The sequence below is a fragment of the Humulus lupulus genome, chromosome 9 (genome assembly GCF_963169125.1).
Source record: "Humulus lupulus chromosome 9, drHumLupu1.1, whole genome shotgun sequence".
Taxonomy (NCBI): Eukaryota; Viridiplantae; Streptophyta; class Magnoliopsida; order Rosales; family Cannabaceae; genus Humulus; species Humulus lupulus.
In genome coordinates, this window is record NC_084801.1 from 76,374,695 (window position 1) to 76,396,647 (window position 21,953).

Sequence of the window (21,953 nt, forward strand, 5' to 3'; positions counted from 1 at the left end):
GATCCGCGAGCGCTGTAAAGCTTTGCTTCGCAAGCTCCAGCTCCGGATCCCGCAAGGCAAAAGATGGCAAGATCCGCGAACGCTGTAGAGCTTTGCTTCGCAAGCTCCAGCTCAGGGTCCCGCAAGGCGAAAGATGGCAAGATCCGCGAGCGCTGTAGAGCTTTGCTTCGCAAGCTCCAGCTCCGGGTCCCGCAAGGCGAAAGATGGCAAGATCCGAAAGCGCTGTAAAGCTTTGCTTCGCAAGCTCCAGCTCCGGATCCCGCAAGGCGAAAGATGGCAAGATCCGCGAGCGCTGTAGAGCTTTGCTTCGCAAGCTCCAGCTCCGGGTCCCGCAAGGCGAAAGATGGCAAGATCCGCGAGCGCTCTAAAGCTTTGCTTCGCGCGGATCTAGCCTCGTAGGGCTCCATGCCAGGTCCCTGAAGTCAGCCACCATGAGGTTCGCAACAACAGTTAGTTTTGCTTCGCAAAGATCTAACCTTAAGTCTAGCGACGCTCACCAAAAGAACTCCCGTTCCAAACAATGGAACGACTCACCTTAGCAATCCCAGCGAACAGTATAACTACAAGTCCCGGGATTGGCTATTTGCCTCAGGAAAGATAAAGTACGGTGAAAGGAGCCTGGCCGTTGGAACCAGGAAACCTTCGTAACCTAGAAACTACGTGGGAAAAGACATCATCCGTTAAAGCTTCAAGTGGGAAGTGCATAGGTTTTGGCCGTTGGAACCAAAACCCCATACGCCCCTACAACAGTTTCTACCGTATAAATGTCTACCCTAAGCGCAAAGATAAATAAAGAACTCGGCAGAAAAGAAAGGAGAATGCTATGATTATGGCAAAAATGTCCGCAATGAAAAACTCAAAATGAAAAACAATTAAAGATAAAACCCCTTCAAGCATTGGGGGTAACTACAGCGTCCACGACCGCAGCTTCGGGGGCATCTGTTTCAGCTGAGGCTGGCGGAGTCGGCTCATTGGAAGGAGGAATTTGGTCATGAGAAGGTTCAGAGGTCCCCGCCTCTCCGGGATCTCTCGCCTCAGGAGCTTCAGCACGTTCGTCAATGTTGTAAGTTTGGACGTACGCCTCTGGGCCCTGATCCCACACGAGTAGCTTCTCCCTCATGGCTTCGGCATCATCTCCCAGATAGTCTAACACCTCCGGGTTCACTTTCCAGAGTTGATGCATGAGGACCACATGCGATATATTACTAGTCCTGTTCAGTATCACCTCAGCATCCTCCTTCTCCTTCAACCGCTCCGCCTCAGAGGTTGCCAGCTGTGCTTCCGCGGCAGTTAGTTGGGCCCTCAATTTTTCCATTTCGGCCTTGGAGGCATCCCGCTCCCCCTTAAGAGAATCAATCGCCTTGCGCTGCTCCCTATTTTGGTTCAGCACGGATTGCTTCTCGGTCACATGCCCCCTGGCAGTGAATTGCAAAGCCCCGATCTCTTTATCCTTCTCGGCGAGCCCCAACTGAAGCATAGACACGAGATCCCTGCTCCTCTTATGGAGTTGCTCCTCTTCGTGCAGCTTACTCTGAAGAGTGGAATATTCCTCTTGCCGCTTAAGGAGGAGATCATTCTTTGATTGCAAGCGGGCTTCCAGGGTATCTTTCTCCACCTTGGCTTGGGACAGCTCTTCCCAGAGCTTGGAGTTTTCGGTCTTAATCCCATCCGACCGCTGTCTAAACTCATTCTCTGCCTTGGCACGGTACTCTTGATATTTGGCAAGATATTTCTTCTCCGCCTCTTCTTCAGCCGTGCGCCGGGCCTGATCAATCTTCTCCGAAGCCCCCAAGGCCTGTTGGGTCAGTTTCTGTTTCTCCGCCTCCAAGGCCTGGCAAGCCAGTTGGCTCTCCTCCAGCTGAACCAGAGCTGCACCAACCTCCCGGAACGAGCGTTCCGCGATCATAGAGGCCTGCAAGGAAAGACAACAGGATGAGCTAAAGCAGGACCAAAAGACAGGTGATCCCAAAAAATAACAACTGACGGCTTACCCCGGACAGTTGCTGCTTCACAGCGTGTGTCAGCAACAGCGGATCCTTGCTGCTGCTGATGGCCCATTTCTCAGAATTGAGCTCGCATAAGCTCAGGGCCATGTCCTCCATCATCTCAGCTCCAAACGGCGCCAATGCACGTCCGAGCCTAGGCACCAGCCTCTTCTCCAAGGCTGGACCATCGAGAACCGCTCCGGCCGGGTGAAGAGATCTCACCCCCTCGGCCAGCTCAGCTCTCTTCACGGCAGACAAGTTATCTGCCCTTCCCTGAGTAACGGCCTTCTCCGCCTCTAACCGCCTCTTCAAAAAACTATCGGCCCGTCTTACACCCTCTAGGAGAGCAGCGGGAAAACTGGTTGGCTTCCGCGGAAAGTGGAACTTCAGGCCAGGCAGGGGAAGATTGGTTGTCTGAGAAGACGGAGACCCCGGAAGGGTGGACCCCCTTTGGGCTGGAGGAGGAGGCAGCCGGGGTATTAAGGCCCCGGTCTGTTGCTTTTGCTGCTGCGGCAGCAGAAGTAATTGCCCTTGTTGCTGCTGCTGGTTTGGATGTTGTTGTTGCTGCTGCTGCGGCGTTGGCGATTGTCTCTCTTGTTCCTGTTGCTGCTGTTGTTGTAGTTGTGATTGCTGTCGTTGCTGTTGTTGTTGCCTTCGACCGGGAGAAGAGTGTCTAAGGCGTTTGTTCTTAGCGCCCTCAGCATCTTCTCCGGGACGCTTGCTCACCCCAGTTGTCCTCACGGGGAACACAAGCCCTTCCCCGTCGCTACTGCTACTAGAGACCATCATAGTCTCGGAAGGCCCGTCAGCAGGGGACTTCTCTACCCTCGGAGACGCTTGCGCCTCGCCACTTGTCTTCTTGGGGGAGGCAGCCTTACCTCCCCTACCAGCCTTGGTCTTCAGTCCTTTCCCCGTGGACGGGTCTTGGCTGGTGGCAGCCTTCTTAATAAGCAAAGTAACCCTCCCCAACATCTTGGCTTCAGGATACTCTGCAAGAAACGTACAAAGCAAGGTTAACGAACCAACGGGCAATGAGAAAGAAAATAAGTAAGAACCGGCAATCAACAAAAAAGCACAAGCAAGCGCGCCAGCAGGGAACAAGAAACGAGAAAAAGAAAAGTTTGAAAGGGACGACCATGCACGAGAAACGTGGATGGCCTTCCCCGAGCAAAACAAAACATCGCTTCCTGCTCCAGGAAGCTCCCGTACTCCTTGAAGTCCGGGAATGACATGCTGAGAGAAGAAGGGTCAACCATGATGACACCTTCTGGCAGACTACCATCACTCAGACACCAGAGGAGCTCATCTACCCTATCGCAATACCTGTCGAAGGGTATCCTACGCGGATCTAGCCTAAGGAAACAGGGATCAAACCCCATCTGAGAGGTCCGGGAAACCTCAGACAGGCTGGGGGTGTGGATCAATCGAAAACTAGTCTTACCTCTCCCGGAGGTACTAGCCCCCGGAGCCCCTTCGTTAGGGTAAGCCGCGGCGTGGCGAGCCTCGATCTCCTCTTCCTCCGGCTGGGGGTCGGGGAACCTCTCCGCCCAACTAGGAGATAGAGTATTTTCGTCCCGAGCTGCTTGGGTGATCACCTTAGACAGCTCCAGGGCAATCTGCTCCCGGATGTCAGCCGACACCTGAGTCTGCCCCCTACCACTTACTGGCTTGATATTTTGGAAGGAGGCGAGTAACCCATACTCCCTCAACGATTCGGAGGTCACAAGTCCCTCCACTCTCAACTCTTCCTCAGAAAGCCCTTCCGGGAACACAGAAGGTGCCCCCTCGCCTAGTCTAAGAAACTGACTGTACAAGCTCCCGGATCTCTCAAAGCTCCGCGACCTTGGGGGGTAAATGTTATCCAGATTTCCGGATAGCGTCTAGATTGATGACCTCGGGGAAGCGGAATTATCGATGTCTTTCACGGTAGGTGACCAGAGCTCGCGGATGGACAGAAAGGCTTCGCCTCTCCTGTCTGGTATCCGGATTACTCTTCCAAGCAAGCACAACACGGAAACTCGTCGACTCTCCCGGACTCCCGAAGGATACCCCTCGGGGAGGCCCCTTCCAGGAGAGGCTCTTCGAGTGGTCTCCGCGGAAACAGTTCCGTGCCTCGCACAGAACAAAACCGAACGGTCGAGTCCGGGAGAAGGCATATTTGGAATGATATCTGTCTGACACAGGATCCCGCCTGACACGCCCGTCAAGTCAAAGCCGCACACATCCCAGCACGCCTAAGGGTACCTTTTCGCCTACTGTTCCGCTGACAACTTGGAAAAGACGGCTGACTTTGTGTGTTCCCCATACTTTCACGTAAATATACCCACATAGAGCCTTGTAGCCATGCGACTACAGTAATTGTATCCCCTATTTATGGCTGGTGTAATTAAGACTCATGTACGTAGAGAAAAACCCTAATCTGAAACCCTAGCTATAAAGACCCCTTCATTTTACAAGAAGAGGGACGACCAACAAATCACATAGCAAAAACTCTACCAAAATCTCTCTAGCTTCATCTTCTTCAAGAGAACCCGAGAGAAACATTGTGAGTGTGTGAAGTTCTTGTGCACCAGCCATCTTACTGTAACCTTTTCCAAGTATAATAACATCGACTCGTGGACTAGGGCTTGTTAACGCCTGAACCACGTAAAAACACTGTTGGTTTAGTTACATTTCAGCATTTCTACAGTTCTTATCTTTTTATTATTCTGTTAGTTATTCGTTTCCGAAAAACTTGGTAAACACTGATGTTTTCACATTTACTGCTCAATGAGCTTGTCTTTGACTTTCTCATTAATGTGGATTACATGACGACTATGCTTATTTCGAGCTTACACCTTACGAGCCTAAATTTCGAGATCAAGATTTCCACTTTCGAAATCAGGGTGTAATACACATAATCAATGGCAGCATATACAAGCATGCCCATCTAGATACTCTCAGTTACATATATGTTCATTTTCATAATATATTTATATAAGGAGGTTTGAGCCCTATTCACAACTCGGGTGCAGTTTTCTTACCTCTAGATCCGAGCAGCAAGCGTATGACAGCCCCGAGCACGATCCCTAATCCTGAGCCCTTGCGGTATAACCTAGTCACAATGTGATAGTGAATAACTAATAAGATTCTAAACCATTTAAAAGCTTTGGAATCAAATACTAGCCTTTGGGACCTCGAATTCTACTAAACCGGGTAGTAAAATCGTTCCCGAGCCTTAACATTTGAGTTCCTGAGCTAAAAACCTTAACCTCCCCTACATTTCCATTTAGGGCCGCAACATGCCCTTTAATGTCGCAACCCGCTACTCGGACAAAGGGCAAGGCCCTCCTTGCTGGAGGACACGAGTCGCGACATGCTCCCCCCATGCCGCAACGCCTGGGCAAACCAGAGGCGTCTCTAGCCTCTTCAAACAGGCGGGCCGTGGAACTTGAAGAACAGAGTCGCGGCTCGGGTCTTTGAACCCAGAAATTCATACATTTCTACTACGTTTTCTTCCAGCCAAACCCATAAATCTTCACACAATTTAACCCCTATTCTCATAATCAAACCCAGAGTTCATATCACAGCAGCATAACCAAAATAAACTCCTCGAAACCTATTGAAATTACTACCCTTAAACAGAAATCATTCAACATCCAAAAACCAACCCAAACTCAACCTAATAATTTGAATTCCTAGCTTAAACAGGACAAAATTCTTACCTCAGTTGTAAGCTTTAATCCTCAGAGATTAATTAGTTTCTCATAGCTTGATTTCCCCTAGTTCCACCTCAATTCTCAGATTCCTCCTTCAACACACCATGACTTTCAAGCCCAAGAGAGGGAGAGTGAAAAATGTGTAAGGGAGAGAGAGTGTATAGGTGTTGGAGAAAAATCCGGTGGGTTTTGGCTACTTCCTAGAACCTCCCTCTAAGTGTATCTCTTAATTAAAAGGACCAAATCACCCCTATACTAACCCAGCTTCCTATTTGCCCTTTAAAGGAAAAATGGTCATTAACCCCAATTCCCGCTAATTTCTTTAGTCATCCTACAGACTCCCAATTAATCTTGTTATGCCCAACTAACTACCAAATACTTAACCATTACTCGACAAATCACAAATATATGTTAAACTTCCTAAAATACCCCTAGGCTCGCCCCTAGCCAGGTATTGGACCCTATTGTGACTATTTCGCTAACCTGCTCACTAGGATCGCCTCGAGTCGTACACTGCAAATATATCCACACAATAATGTGGTCCCAATCATTTACTCACATATAATAAAATTTATGCCCGCTGCGGGCCAATATTACAAATATGCCCTTTAGTCAAAATGGGCCAACATGCATATCTAATACTCATAAACATGCATATAAATATATTCATTTCATCATATATATCATGCATGTCACATAGTCACGCATTTAACCAACTAATAACACATGCTTCCAATTATGCCCTCCTGACACGCTAATCAAGGCATTAAACCTTATTAGTATTTTTGGGACATTAAAGTTTTAAAAGTGGCCACAAATATTTTCTTGTTATTCAAGCCATGAGTCATTTTCAAAGAAAATTATTTTAATATATATGTATTAAAAATTAACGTAGCCCAAGTAGGAGAATGTAAGACTTTTATTTTGGGCTTACATTACCATTTTAATTGTTTTATTAAAATATGGGTTGTTTGATAGTTTTTCGTTGTATTAGCCCATATAATTAGTGATCTATAGTTAATGGGCTTAACATCTAAGTGAAGTCTAGTTGAAGCAGAAGTGTGAGTTTTTTAGTTGACTGAAGTCTTTGATGAGAAGACCCAGTCCAACTAGGGTTATGTAGCTAAGTCTCCTCCCTAACTCTATAAATACATATTGCCTCATCATAATTGTATGCTTTTGGTTGATCTATTGACATGCTTCTCATTTAGAGATCTAGGGAGGATGACTTAATAGATAGTATTGTACTATCAATTTATATTATCTCGATGGATCAATTATATATGTCTTCTATATCATTCAATTATTCAATTACTCATAGGGTTCTAAATTTATATGCAATCTATTATTGTGATACACCACACACACAAGCTTCAATTTTTGAAGAAATGAAATACCTTTTATTGTTGTTTAGTTTAGTAATTAAAAAATAGACAAAGAAAAGAAAGCAATTAGTCGAAAAAATATATTATATTATTTAGTTAGCATATGTTTTAATATACATGTAACGAAGTACATATTGTAAAATAATATTAAATACCAAGAAATTAATGCTGAAAAATGTCAAATTTTATTTTAGAAGGCTTATTAAGTATATACTAAAATTTAAATGCGATAAAGATAATTAATTCAATGAAATGTTTTAAAACAATTGATTGATTTAGTCAATTGTATACGCCATCTTTAATATAAAATGAAGCGGTAAACATTAATTAAGATTGTTAGAACATGAATATTAATTATATAAATTTTAAAGAAGTGAGAGCTTTCTTTTACATAGAGTCTATTATTAGTGGTTAATTTCATTCTCTTCTAAAATAAAGTTGTATTATTAGGAATTTTAGGTGTTTATTATATGTATTTTCAGATGTATATCTTTCAATTTCATATTAGATATGTATTATAAATAAAAAATGAGAATATTTAGTTGGAAGATTATCTAATTTGTATTATCTACTAAGTAATTCATTATTCTTATAAATGAGTATTTCTTCATTTAAATAAGCTATTTGCGTCGTATATTCATGAGATACTTTTATGTGCATATAAATATGCATCAGTGTATACATTTGTGTCTTCGGCACATGAACACACATGAATAGTGTCTGGCGCAATTTTTTTTATAATAGTATTTATTGTAGTTATTTAGAACATACTGCAAATTTTAGGAAATTTTGAATAATTTATAGTGTCAAAAACTAGATTCAAACAGATTGTTGCACGTGTAACTAAAAAAATTTTATGCGAGTAAAAAAAGTTTATTTGAACCTATTTTTTAATACAATAAATTATTTAGAATTTTCTGAAAATTTACAGAATACTCTAAATAATTACAGTATACACTGTCATAAAAAATTCACAGAAAAAATTGTTCATAAAATGGGAAAGACAAAAGATTTAAAATGGTGCATACCTCACCGTAGAATTATCCTACATTCATGTACACACTGATAATAGTGTTTTCTCATAAAATATTTCTCTTCAGGTTTTGACATTTATTTTTTCCCTCTATTTTGGGCTTTGACAATTAAATACAATTATTTATTCTGTCGCTCTCCATACTGAATTTCGGAACTTTATCTCTTGTTTAATATTTAATTTTCCTCTAGAGAGCTTTGTGCATTTTCCTCTAGCCCGAAGATCACGTTGTACAAATAAGTGTTTCCCACGTAAATAATTCATTTTACTTTATTATTATGAAGCTTTCTTCCACAAATAATAAATTGTAAATTTGTTTTTTTTTACCCTTTCAAATTTTATTTTTCACTAAAAATTCCTCTAAACGTTCTATAAGAAACTAAGCCTTAATGTTATCTGTTAAACTCTTGTGTGAAAGGTTAAGATTGTGAAAACAAAATTTATTATAATAAACATTATGAAATATCTTAGAAGATGTAATTCACGCCCAAATTCCCATCCTGAATGTAGGCGAACTACCATTAATCTTATAGTTCCAACTGAACATAGTTTATTTTTTCCTTTTTTAAGTAATAATAAATTTTTAAACTTCGTGTCATTTTATAATAAAATAATATCATGTTTATACATATGAAATATATGCCAAATTTATTCAACATGGACTAATTAAAAATTGTGAAAATATATAAAGAATATATTTTTGTAAAAATAAAAAGGAAATTTCATGTTATACGCATGATAACTTAAGAAAAAATTTTAATATGCCAACTGTTGACGCGGTTTTTCGCCAACAGTGAATCAAGAAAATAACAAGGATGAATTAGTGCTTAATGGTAAATCGAAACAAGAAAATTACTCTCAAGAACACTGGCCTTTTTACGTGGTTCAGTGGTTAAAATCTACTTAGTCCATGAGTCTATATTATTATTGTTTTTCTCTCTCTATTTTGACAGAGTCTCGGTATTACAGAATAACCGTCCATCTTCCTGTCCAATATTCTCAACATTTATAGAGAAACTTCTTGGACAGGTTTGGGTAATCGCGTGAATTAATCACTGTTGACCACGATTTTGGCCAACGAAGAATAGACGTCAAAATAACAAAAGCCTTGAATATAAAATACGACACTGATAATTTTACAGTGGTTCAGCCCGAATTTATTGGTAATAGCCTAATCCACTTGGAGTTGTGATATATATATCCTACACTTAAGATCAGATGAACTCGAGTCAACTGAGTTTCTTAAGTGTAAGTGAAAAATACAGAATTTCTCTCTCTAGAGAATATAAGTTTTCTCTCTCTAAGCTCTCTCAGAAAATGCCCCAAGTAACAGTCTCAAAGTCTAAAAAGTAGAGAGTTCTTTCAGTCTCCAAAAAGATCATATCCCCCTAAATGATGACATGAGCCATTTATTTATAGGCTCATGGATCGTACATCAGATATATCCCTTTGACCGGGCCCTTGGTTCTTCCAACAAAATTTAATGAATAAAATATAAATGAATTTAAATTATAATAATATAGCTATTATTTCGGGATATCTGAGAGATTCCAACGGCAGTTGAGAACGATTCAGGTTGAAGCTGTTACTGAGGCTTTTCTGAAGAGTTACTAGACGGTAACTTCTGAGATTCTGATCTATGGACTGAACAATCCATCCCGAAAGTGACTGGTCGGCCAAGACAACTCACCGGTCGGCATAGGCAAAGCACTCCCCTATCACTCCTCTGGTCTAACATGACACATCTCTGGTCTAGCATGACACATCTCTCGTCTAGCAAAACAAATGACTGGTCGGCCAAAATACTCCACTGGTCGGCCAGAACATTTTACTGATCGGCGAGAACATTTTATTGGTCAGTCAAAAATATTTACCAGTCGGACAAAAATTCTATCTGGTCGGTCAAATCACTTCCAAACCAGATAAATAATTTTCATAACCAGTAATATCACAACTCTGAAGAGCCAATACATTTATTGACTATTAATGTGTCATTTACTGACCATGCATTGCCACTTGTCAGTTTTAATTGCCACGTCATCGAATTGAAATTTTGGGGATAACATTTGCCCTCCAAGTTTATTATATGATTTACACGTATGATAAACTTTTTCTCTAGCAAAATGTTTTTGAGGTCATCCAAAAGCTTCCATCTGGTCAGTAATTTTCAGTTTTGTAGTAAACCCACGATTGAACTTTTCTTTTGAATTCTTCAAATTCCATTTTTTGATCTTGTTGTAGTACCCCATGAGTAAGAGAAACATGTTTGTGTCCCATGCCCTTGAGATTTGTGGAAATCATGTATATGGCCGATCGATCATCTTCTTTGAGAATCACTAACGGCAGCATAAACATGCCCCCCCAAGCCGCTCGAGTATTCCACCGTCTGCTTGGATGTAATGGCACCATCACTTGGACACCAGGGCACCATCACTCGGACACCACGCATCCGCTCGGGTACCACACCATCTGCTCGGACCACGCCATCCGCTCGGACCAAAGCCTAGCCGATCAGGCACTCTTCCATCCATTCAGACACCACAAGAACAGCTCGGACGCACGCCATCTACTCAGACCAGCACCCAGTCGATTGGACACCCATGTCTATTAGGACATTCTGCTCCTCGGACGCACCCTAGCCGCTCGAACATGCCAGTCTCTCGGACATGTAGCCTCGGATGTGCCAAGCTCCTCTCGGTGCGCCTGTCTCCTCAGATGTACACCTTGTTAGGAAAATATAAATTTGTCTCAATGGAAATAGTAAGAAATTACAACTCTATGCAATATATTACAAATAATAATGATTGATTAAAAGGAGTTACAACTCTATAACTGAAAATTATAAATAAACAAAGAAAATGAAGAAGATGATGAAGAAGAAGAGAATAATAAAATACAAATCTAAGCAAAAGGTTACAAATAAAGTAAAGTGTTTAAAACAGAAGAAAATGAAATATTATAACTCTTGAACAAGAAATACAAGTAAAAAGAACAAGAGAATAAGAAGAAAACAATACAATAGAAAGGAGAACAGAAATACAAGAAAACTCTCACTTACACATCCTAAGTGAAGAGGGTTGGGGATCACCAAATTGAACAAGGTTTAAAACCTTTGTCCAAAAGATTATTTCCCCCTAACTCAAGCACTAAGGGATCTCTCTCAGATATTGGAAAAGCTTTCTGGAATTATCAAGCCTCAAGGTGTTTCTAGCCAAGAGCTCTAATGGATAGAAATGTTATGTCTTACAAGTGAGCTATAGGCTCCTATTTATAGAGTTTAGAGACACCCTTTGAATTTCAAATTCCACCAACCCCCTTGGCTATTACCAATGTTTAACTGGATTAATATGGAATTAAAAATGAGATTTGGGAGTTATTTGGGTTTTTTGAGCCGTTCAACAAAGATTGAAAAACTGAAAAAATGGTTAGTTTTTTGCCTGTGGCCGCGGCCAGAGACATTAGTGGCTGCGGCCACTGACCATTTTTAGCACTAAAAATGTGTTGTTTTTCCAAACGGTTCCAAACCGTCCCAAATGATTTTGTAATTCCCACAACACATTATTGGGGTTAAAATCATATCTCTAACAGCCATATCACATATGGCTTTATGAAATTCATCTCAATATTGTGTAACAAAAAATTTACACAATAAAGGGTAATATTTGGAAGTTACATTATTTGGCTATATCTCATATATCTAAATATTGTAACTCTCTATTATATGTTACAATATGTGACACTCTTTGTCACATTTATTTAATCTAAAACATTATATTATAATATAATATAATATTACATTATATTATAAAATAATATAACATTCCCCCACTAGATTAAATAGTTATCTATTGTAACACTTATTTAATCAATCATTATATTTTAAAATATAACATATCCCCCACTTGATTAAATAAGAATCTCTCTTATAGGAGTCATTGCATTAGTGCATAAAACAAAGTATTTTTCAACTTGAACTTTACTATAGTGTAATTATCACAAAATTTGTCGAAAATTTGGTTGCACTAGGCATTGAACCATCTTTTCATGATAACAAATCGGTGATAACACACACACCTTTGCAATGTTCACTTGAGACCTCTATGTCTCGCTTTGCACCGTTAATGGCCATGTGCACTTTCCATTCATGGACGTTCTTGAGAATACTCCCAATTCTCATGAGAGGCGACACCACGCCTAGGTCCATATAGGTAGAATTCTTACAGTATTTTGTTACCAAAAATACTTGTCTTTATAAGACTGAATTCTATTAAAAAACCTTTCGGTTTTAACCCTCCACTTGGTAACACACAAGTACTCAATATCTCAGATGGGACTTATTTGAATACAACTAATATTCACTTGATTGACTTGTTGTTACCTATTGAACCTAACACTAGTTGAATAATTAGTGTTAAGATAGGTTACCATCAATCGTGAATCTCTTGAGGGAGTTTGAGTCCCATCTCTCGAGATGACGCATCCACTAAATCCATCGTTAGTGGCTTAGTGAAAGGATCTGCCAGATTTTCATTTGTTCTCACATAGGATATTGAAATGACTTATCTTTGAATCAATTCTCTTACATATCCATGTCTTAGACTAATGTGTCTAGACTTCCCATTATACACTCCTCTGTATGCTCTAGCCAATGTAGCTTGGCTATCACAATGTATCGATATAGTAGATACATTCTCATTTATTAGGGGAATCTCTATCAACAGATCCCTTAACCATTCAACCTCTTTGCCGGTAGCAGCTAGAGCTATGAACTCTACTTCCATAGTGGAATGAGATATACAGGTTTGTTTCTTGGAACCCCAAGAAATTGCACCTCCACCAAGTGTAAATACCCAACCAGTTGTGGACAAGTTGTCCCCAAGATTGGATATCCAACTAGAATCTGTATATCCTTCTAATATCAAAAGAAATTTGGAGTAGTGAAGGCTTAGTCCTTTGGTTTTCTTGAGATAACCTAGGACTCTTCCAATTTCCTTACAGTGATCCACACTTGGATTACTTGTAAACCTACTAAGTTTACTTACCGCAAATGCTATATCAGGTCTAGTACACTGGGTAGCGTACATTAGACTCCCTATAGCACTAGCGTACTCCAATTGAGCCACCGCTCTTCCTTCATTCTTCTCTAGTTTTACACTATGATCAAATGGAGTATTGGCATCTTTAACCTTGAGATGGTTAAATTTGTTCAATACTTTCTCAACATAATGGGCTTGCTCTAACGCAAAACCCCCACTATGTTTCTTTACTTTGATACCGAGTATGGTATCAACTTCTCCAAGATCTTTCATCTTGAAGGTTGATGATAGAAACCTCTTCGTTTCTTCTATCCCTTTCATGCTATTACTTAGAATAAGCATGTTGTAATGCCCCAACTCTAGCGACCGTTATGGTGCACATTGCAAACAGTGCTAAACTCGCTAATCGAGTCATTTGGCCATAAACGTGTAACTAAGTGTGATTAGTGGTTTAGGATTAAAAATTTTGGTTAAGATATACTGTTTTATTAGAACGTTTACTATATACATTGGGATCCCAAAAATATAATTTAAAGGTCTATTACATGAAAATATTTACAACAGGTCGATCTAAGCGGCAAAACAGGCTTCAACCCTAGTTCCTCTTTCAAACCTCGGTCATGTATTGGTCGAGCAGCTGCATATGTACACGTCATCACATAAGCTCTTCAACTCAAGGATGGTACAACTTTCTTTTGCCTTTACCTACACCACAAAGCACCCGTGAGCTGAAGCCTAGCAAGAAAAACATGAATATGCTCATGAAAATATTATCAGATGATGTCATTACATCACACAGAGCTTATAGCTCTAAAAAGATGAGTGACTGATGATTAAGGCACTAGTCATTAGGTGAAGAGGTGACTAATGAGTCACAGACTGGACAGGTGACTGATGAGTCACGCTCTGGTTAGGTGACTAATGAGCCACACTCTGGAGGTCCCATACCCTCCTAGCCATGTGACCTGTGGGTCACCTTAGCCTTTTCCGGCTCTGCCTCTAGATTTCTAGCCTTGGGCAAGACAAGCGCTTTTAATTTTCATTGACCTTGGGGTCGGTCCAGCATTAATGCTCATTTGAGTCATTCAATGCAGATGTCGATTAGATCTAATCTTTATTGGCTTGCGTTGAACACGCTAAGGCCGTCCTAACTTATGAGTCACCACCGTGTGACCAGTGCCCAGTACCACTGCCGAACCTGACTAATGAGTCACAGCTTCACAGTTGATACTAACACCTTTGCCAATTCTGACTAATGAGTTAGTACCACGCACAAGTAAGCATTGCTACCAAACATATGTCATATGTCGAATACTCAAACGTAGGGCATTCAGCATGCTTACTTAATAGTTGCTAGCGCAATTATGATCATGCACAAACATAGAGACTCAAGCTCTGATCAATCTCACAGTCAATACTCATGGCATGCCCTAATCACATGTTTCTCGTGCATCACATGCATCACACTTAATCATCCAGCATGCCTCAATAATAACCATATGCAAATGTGCAAGATTTCCAAGCATTCAATATGCTATCAATTTTTACATTTAAACATCCAACATGCGTCACAAATAACCATGCATGTCACACATGGGGTGCAGTTTTCTTAGCTCTGGTTCGAGCAAGAATTAGAACAAGAACAACCCTTGAGAATGATCGATCTTTAATCCTTCAGCGGTCACCTAGTCATAACCAAATACAATCTCTGATTAATGAAAATTAACAATGATAGGGTCTTGGTCTAAACCCCACTCTCAGGACCTCGAAACATGCCAACACGGTGAGTAGATTCGATCCCGAGCCTTAAGGATTGAAACCCCAAGCCAAAAACCCTTAAAAACACTTAAAATGGGGTTCCGAAGAAACAGGGTAGCGCTATAGCGCTGCTCTCCTAGCGCCCTAGCGCTCTACTCAGCATCAAACCGCCCTAGCCTCCTCTGCAGGTAGCGCTGTAGCGCCCTACAATGGGCGCTGTAGCGCTACCTTCAGCTAGCAACTGCCCAGAAATCTCTTCCTTCATTTCCACCATTTCTAACCCAAACCAAAATCTTCCAAACATCAAATTAAGTCCCAAATGAACCCAAATACCACCTCCACATGACCTAGGAACCACAACACCAAGAACCCTAGCCCAAACTCCAATCAATTCCCCACTTTCCAACCCAAAAACACGTTGTAACTTAACTCAGAAAGCAGAGCAAAAGCAATAGTTCTAATGGCTAAAAACTCACCTCAATCTCAGCAACACACCCTCTTCAATGGTGGAGCATAACCCTAGCTTATCCCGGCTTGGTTCCTTGGCTTGACTCCTCAAACAAAGCTTGAAAATCTAGAGAAAAATGAAGGAGGAAACCTATCGGGAGATAAGGAGAAAGGAGACTCTATTTTTGTTACTCTTCTACAGCCTTAATGGCTTATATCAATATTTAAGGGTGAAAAGACCTAAATGCCCTTAGGTCTAAAATAAAACCTTAACAGCCATCAAGGGCAAAACCGTCCTTTCGCACCTATTTTGTTAATCGTAATTAACAACCTCCAATTTCCTGCCATTCTTAATATTCTCACATACCAATAAATCATATCCCATTACCCTTTAATTCTCAGTAATGCTCTAATCATTAAAATCACCCCGAGACTCACCCCGAGCCCCGAACTTCAACCCGTTATGACTAGACCGAACACTTGCATTTCATGATCGTCTCATGCCGAAAGGCTCGAAAAAATCCACATATAATGTGCTACCATTCATATCTCACCCACATGCACGAAAATACTCAATTGCGCCCTCAACGGGCCAAATTACTAAAATGACCTTATAACTATAAATACACCCATAAGCATGCATTTACCATCATATAATAATATAATTCACATAAACATGCATATAATCATTAAGTAGCATAATAAATCAATTATGGCCCTCCCAGCCTCCTAATCAAGATCCTAACCCTTATTAGGAAATTTGGGGCATTACACATGTCATCCACATATAAGCAAACAATGATCACATATCCCTTACAAGTTTTGGAATACAAACACTTGTCTCCACTGTTATGTCTAAACCCATTAGGCATGATGGCTTGATCAAATTTGTCATGCCATTGCTTAGGAGCTTGTTTCAATCCATATAAGGATTTTACAAGTCTACAAACTTTATGTTCATATTTTGGTAGGACAAACCCTTCGGGTTGTTCCATATAGACCTCCTCATTGAGGTCACCATTAAGGAATGCCGTTTTTACATCCATTTGATGAACATACAAGTTGTGTATAGAAGCTAAAGCAAACAAAATTATTGTAGAAGTTGTTCTTGCAACAGGCGCATAGCTATCGAAATAATCGATACCCTCTTTTTGCCTAAACCCTTTAGCTACTAATCTAGCTTTAAAGGTTTGGATAGTGCCGTCAGTGTGGTATTTTCTCCTAAACACCCACTTACACCCAATTGGCTTAGACCCCGGTGGGTGGTCTACCAATTCCCAAGTGTTATTGGAAAGAATGGAATCCATCTCATCATTGATGTCTTCTTTCCAAAATGCACTATCTCTCGATTGCATAGCTTCTCTATATTTCTTAGGATCATCCTCAACGAGAAGTACAATAGGAATTTTCCTAATGACTTCCTCCCTATTTCCTTCTACCATGTAGAATGAAATTCGTTGAGAGTCTATCTCATCCACTGCTAGACTTTTATGATTTTTAAGCCTTTGACTTCTTCTAGGTTCAAAGGGTTGCTTTACATCCTTTTGAGAATTCTCCTCTTGAGAATCAAATTTGGATGTAGAAGCTTGAGAATTGTTCTCATATAACAAATTCTCCTTTAGAGATGTTGAAGCTTGAGAATTGTTGTCACATAACATTTTCTCAAAAAATTCAACTTCTCTAGATTCAATCACAACATTAGACTCTAAGTCTAACAGCCTATAAGCTTTACTATTGTTCTATTAGGTTCGTTTTTCTTGCAATATGCAAGACACCCCACACTTTGAAGTACCCTATGTTGGATTTTCTTCCTTTCCATAACTCATATGGAGATATCTCATTTTTCTTCATCGATATTCAATTAAGAATGTGACAAGCGGTTAAAAGCGCTTCACCCCATAAGTTGAAGTTCAACTTAGAATTTATCATCTCTAGATAAGTCCTATTTTTCCTTTCGGCAACACCATTGTGTTGTGGTGTATAAGGTGCAATGCACTCATGTACTTTACCATTTTCTTCACAAAATGTATTGAATTCATTAGAGAAGTACTCTCCTCCTCTATCACTTCTTAGCACCTTAATCTTTTTATTTAGTTGATTTTCAACTTCTAATTTATACAATTTAAAAGCATCAAATGTTTCATCTTTATGCTTTAAAAGGAACGCATAGGTATATCTACTAAAATCATCTATAAAAGTAAGAAAATACCTTTTACAACCTCTAGTTCAAATACCATTTAATTCACAAAGATCACTATGGATTAAATCTAGTAAATTAGATGATCTTTCTACACTAGGAAATGGTTTCTTAATCATTTTTGCCTTAACACATGTTTCACATTTACCATAGTTTTTAATATTGCATGCAATCATACCACATTTTACTACTCTTTTCATGGTAGAAAAACCTATATGCGATAGTCTAAGATGCCACAAAATAAAGAATCATACTAAAAAATATAGACGGAATTAGCATTTTTATTGATAACATTGAAAGTTACATCATTGGTGCACAATTTAACCATTCCCTCACAAGAGTACCCTTTTCCCAAGAATACATTTGATTTGGTAAGTATAAGTTTACCGGACTCAAAAATGGCATTAATGCCGAGCTTGCCAAGCAAATCACCACTTACCAAGTTTCTACTCATTTCGAGAACATAAAGTACATTCACTAATGTAACTTTCTTGCCGGAGGTGAAGTAGACTTCAATAGTACCTTTGCCAAGTACTTTGGATTTGCCCTCATTGCCCATTTGTATCTCATGGTTGCCCTTTGACTCTTCAAAGGTCTTGAACAATGATTTGTCATAGGTGACATGGACGGTGGCACATGTATCATACCACTACCCTTTCACCTTGCCTTGGACCACATTCACCTCACTAAGGGTAGCAACTATGTTTTCCTCTTGAGTTGCGTTCACCTTAGGTCCTTGTTGGTTTTTTCTATGCCTACACTCTCTAGCATAGTGACCCTTTTTCTCACACACAAAGCAAGGGCCTTTCTCGCCCTTAAACTTGTTTGGGTTGGTTTTTGGACCCAAAGGTTTCTCATTACCCTTTTTCCCTTTGTTTTTGGGATGTTTTGGTTGTGACACCGCATTTGCTTTGGAAGTCTCTCCATTAGACCCCTCCACAAGTTTATCTCTACATATCGATTCCTCTTCGATTCGAATATGTTTTTGGATCTCCTCCAAAGAATAATCCTCATTTTTATGAAGGAATTTTTTCCTATTGCTCTTCCAAGTTGGTGGTAATTTAGCCACTATAGCACCAACTTGAAAGGCCTCGGGAAGCTCAATCTTTAACACTTTCAATTTGTTAACAATTATTTGCAATTCACGAATTTGAGGAAGAATAGGTTTATCACCAAAAAATTTGAAATCGAAGTATTGAGATATCAAAAACTTTTTGGTACCTTCCTCTTCTGCCTTAAACTTTTTCTCAAGTGCATCCCATATCTCCATGGCCGATTTGGTCTCAGTGTAGAGGTCATAGAGCCTATCGGATAGGGCGTTGAGGATATGAACCCTACAAAGAAGGTTGTCCTCTTCTCTCTTCCTTCTTTTCTCCACCTCCTCGGGAGAGTCTTTGTCAGATGGCTCAGCTAGAAGTGCCAAGGATGACTCAAGGATGTAGGCTATCTTGAGTGTTGTCAAAAGGAATTTCACCTTGTCTTGCCACCTAGTGAAATTGGATCCATCAAACCTATCCAACCTCACTAGATCTTGGTTCATGATCTTGATGGTCTCCACTTCCATTGAAACAAAAAAGGGATAAGCTTGTGAATCTTAGGAAAATATAAATTTGCCTCAATGGAAATAGTAAGAAATTACAACTCTATGCAATATATTACAAATAATAATGATTGATTAAAAGGAGTTGCAACTCTATAACTAAAAATTACAAATAAACAAAGAAAATGAAGAAGAAGATAATAATAAAATACAACTCTAAGCAAAAGGTTACAAATAAAGTAAAGTATTTAAAACAAAAGAAAAGAAAAGATTACAACTCTTGAACAAGAAATACAAGTAAAAAGAACAAGAGAATAAGAAGAAAACAATACAATAGAAAGGAGAACAGAAATACAAGAAAACTCTCACTTACACAACCTAAGTGAAGAGGGTTGGGGATCACCAAATTGAACAAGGTTTAAAACCTTTGTCCAAAAGATTATTTCCCCCTAACTCAAGCACTAAGGGATCTCTCTCAGATATTGGAAAAGCTTTCTGAAATTATCAAGCCTCAAGGTGTTTCTAGCCAAGAGCTCTAATGGATAGAAATGTTATGTCTTACAAGTGAGCTATAGGCTCCTATTTATAGAGTTTAGAGACACCCTTTGAATTTCAAATTCCACAAACCCCCTTGGCTATTACCAATGTTTAATTGGATTAATATGGAATTAAAAATGAGATTTGGGAGTTATTTGGGTTTTTTGAGCCGTTCAACAAAGATTGAAAAAACTGAAAAAATGGTCAGTTTTTGGCCTGTGGCCGCGGCCATAGACATTAGTGGCCGCGGCCACTGACCATTTTTAGCACTAAAAATGTGTTGTTTTTCCAAACGGTTCCAAACCCTCCCAAATGATTTTGTCATTCCCACAACACATTATTGGGGTTAAAATCATATCTCTAACAACCATATCACATATGGCTTTATGAAATTCATCTCAATATTGTGTAACAAAAAATTTACACAATAAAGGGTAATATTTGGAAGTTACATTATTTGGATATATCTCATATATCTAAATATTGTAACTCTCTATTATATGTTACAATATGTGACACTCTTTGTCACATTTATTTAATCTAAAATATTATATTATAATATAATATAATATTACATTATATTATAAAATAATATAACATTCCCCCACTAGATTAAATAGTTATCTATTGTAACACTTATTTAATCAATCATTATATTTTAAAATATAACATATCCCCCACTTGATTAAATAAGAACTCTCTCTTATAGGAGTCATTGCATTAGTGCATACTCATGGAGAGTTCATTCAGATTCCAAAAAGATCAGATCCCCCTAAATGATGTCATGAGCCATTTATTTATAGGCTCATGGATCGTACATCAGATATATCTCTTTGATCGGGTCCTTGGTTCTTCCAACAGAATTTTATTAATAAAATATAAATGAATTTAAATTACAATAATATAGCTATTATTCCGGGATATCTAAGAGATTCTCGCGGCAATTGAGAATGATTCGGGTTGAAGTTGTTACTAAGGCTTTTCTGATCTGTGGACCGACCAAATCCATCCAGGAAGTGACTGGTCGACCAAGACAACTCATCGGTCGGCATAGGCAAAGCACTCCTTTAGCACTCCTTTGGTCTAACATGACACATCTCTGGTCTAGCATGACACTGTTAGGAGTGTGTCCTAAAAGCATGTAAAAGATATTTGTTATTTCTTTGAATAAATAAACACAATGGTTTATTATTATTGTTATATTTAGATTGTTAAATTATTGTTTGAATAATTTTGTAACTATGAGAAAAATTCCATATTCATTATTGAGGATGTGATCTTGTATTAGTACAAGAGAATTAAGATCACTTGAATGAATAAAAATAGTCAACAACAACAAATTAAAGTTATGGAATTCTTTAATTGGAGTTGTAAGTACGGTTTGTTGAGTATTATGATGATACAAATAATCTAGATTCAGATTATTGATGTGGTAAGACATCTCGATAAAGGTGTTTTACATAATATGATTATATATGACATGGACCGATATGAATAAAAATCTTTATCCAAAAACCATTTAACAATAAAGACTTGTAATTGATATCATAACTAATGATCATTTATAGATCAACCTAAATCTTGAGTGTTCATGAACTCATGTTCATGTTTATTAAATCTTTTGATTCATTCGTTAAGGTCTCTTCATAGAATGAGGCTAATGACTTTTGTTTTGGAGATTTAATATCATGGATGGCTGGGAACATGTATCAACAATATGGAATCTAATCTTTCCTAACTGATCGTATTTTAGTTATCTTAAGGGTTAATTCTGGAACTGAATGATTTTGAGCTCAAATCTATAATTAGATTATAGATTAATTATTCACTAGTTAATTAATGGTACTTAAGAAATAAGAAGTAAATTAGAAAGGTAAAATGATAATTGTTCCATTCTAATTTATGAACTAATTAATTAGAGGGTTGAACTATTGTAAGATGGTTATATCAATGGACGACTTAAGATAAGATTTCTATAAAAGTATATCTATAACATAAAGAGTGTAATTCTAAATTTATAGTGGAGAAATATCAAAATTAATAAATTAACTATTATAATTAAAGAGTTTAATTATTTAGTTTCAATTTATTGGAGCTTAATGTTATAGGTCTATGGTCCCCGAAATGGCTCAAACAAACACTGACAAAGGTAAATACAAAAATGGGCAAAAGAACTTATTTGACAAGTAAAATTTTTTTTCTATGCATCAAACATAATTATTGTATAATTATGTGTAATTAATAAATTGAGAAATATTTAATTATTTGATTTAACAAAAATATAATTAATTTTGAATTAATTTATTTTTGAGATTTTTGGTATTTAAATAATAAGAA